The 2006-nt window shown below is 53.0% G+C and overlaps 1 protein-coding gene across 1 annotated transcript in view; it reads right to left on the bottom strand.

The window, feature by feature from the left end:
* Window positions 1-2006, bottom strand: part of SMURF2 (SMAD specific E3 ubiquitin protein ligase 2) — a 26508-nt gene continuing 24502 nt past the window's right edge. The window contains exon 18 of the mRNA XM_018569270.1: window positions 1-12. The gene's annotated coding sequence lies outside the window, so the exon portion shown is untranslated. The remainder of the gene's footprint in view (window positions 13-2006) is intronic.

A 2006-nucleotide genomic window follows, 5' to 3' on the forward strand; every position in this document is an offset into this window, starting at 1 on the left:
TCGATGCGGCTGCTGGAAAATATAAAATGACAAAACGTGGACCTAAAAAAATCCAGAACTGGCACGCAGGCGGCCATTTTGTACCGCGGGCCAGCTGCGTCGACCATTTCTTGGTTCTCCGGACATGACATTTTGTGACGCCGTCGCGGTGCCAGCACAAAAAAATCGGGAGCCCCTCCCTCTGCCAGGCGGAGCGCATTGCCATGTAACGCTCTGTTTTCTGGATACGGGGCAGCACAGGAGATGGCGGGAGGCGAGATGAGGCCCCGCCCACACAAAAGAAGCGCAGAATTTTCACAGAAAATTCCCTTTTTCTATTTACATATGAAGACCAGAAATCGGAGGACAGAGCGGGAGGTAGGAGGCCGGATAAAGCTCTCAGAGGGAATGCGACAGCGGCTGGATGGGACCGCGCGTCGCAGCCGCCACCCTCCTCGCACGCACAACAAGAGTACGAATGTGAAAAAATTAAAATCCCCCCCGAAACGCACTGCTCGCAAAACCTTGCGTCTGATGCAGAAACAGAAGCGGAATCAGTGGTTTGACATCTCGTTGCCACAAAAAGGACGTCTGAACACTAATGAGGAGGAGGGGGCGGTGTGAACATCCAGTGATGTCACAGGAACGCATGCTACGAATGACACGGAACGATGGGCGACGGAATTTGGATTTGGACGCGCCGTTTCATTGAACGTCTATTCACGTATGGCGGTCATGTGACCAACAATGGCGACTGCTCCTGTAACATTCATCGGATGTGATGGGAATGAATGAACGGCCCTACAGATCCCGCGTCCCTGCACAGCGCGCCAGTAACGCCACGGGCCTCAGCTACCGGACAACGCGCCGCTGTCTATGACATCGAGGGACTCGTGTTGTCACTGGATCCCTACACTCTACAACGCGCCGCCGTCTATGACATCATCGAGGGACTCGTGTTGTCACTGGATCCCTACACTCTACAACGTGCCGGCGTCTATGACATCATCGAGGGTCTCGTGTTGTCACTGGATCCCTACACTCTACAACGTGCCGGCGTCTATGACATCATCGAGGGTCTCGTGTTGTCACTGGATCCCTACACTCTACAACGCGCCGCCGTCTATGACATCATCGAGGGACTGGTGTCGTCACTCTGATTGGCTGCCAACACTCAATCCTAAAAATGGCCGTTGGAGATTTCTACATTGAGTTTACAAAATGGTCGCCCAGCAACGACCGGCCATCGCCCGTAGCAACCTGACTTCCGGATAATACAAAGCGACGTCCCGCACGACGCTGTCACAGGGTGATGGGAGACACCAGAGCAATGACAAGATGGCCGCAGCGACGCCAAGGTCTCCGGCAGAGCGGGAACATCGGTTCAGCTGACAGGACGGCTCCTAAGGGACAGGTGCACTTTAAACTATAAAAACACGAAATAACTTTATACACAACAAGCATGAAGACAATCGGGGGAGGGGACATAAAATACAGGAGGTGTGGCGGGTATTAAATTATTCCATTAGGAATTATATTCATAAAATAAGTGGTGAATAGCCGGATACAGACCGACGGGCGCGAGGGGATCGTGCGAGTTAAGTATCATACGTCGCATCCACTGGAATGGGCAATGGGGGGAGGGGGGGGGGTCCTCCGACCGTACAGGACACGTGCCCCCCCCTGCCAGGTCTTACGACAGCACCTTGTATGACATCACATCCTGAGGGGCGGAGCCTGGCGGACACCTCGGAGGACCCTTTTTTTTCCTGAACAAACCTATAACAAGATGGCGTCGGCCTCTCTCCACGCCCGGCGGCCGCGATGCCAGAGATCCGGGAAGAGGGAATGTAAAATCATGGATGACCCCTTTTCTCTCATATAAAAATAGTAGTCTTTATACGCGGGGCGCCGCCTCCCGGGAAACGCGGCGCCCCTTTCAAAAGTTCAAGATATTGGTTTTTAAATAGCAGCTAAGTGGTGAGCGCGGGACGACTTTTTCATAATGGAGAAAAATATATATATTT

This window comes from Nanorana parkeri, unplaced genomic scaffold (assembly GCF_000935625.1).
Source record: "Nanorana parkeri isolate BGI_ZX_2015 unplaced genomic scaffold, ASM93562v1 scaffold1316, whole genome shotgun sequence".
Lineage (NCBI taxonomy): Eukaryota > Metazoa > Chordata > Amphibia > Anura > Dicroglossidae > Nanorana > Nanorana parkeri.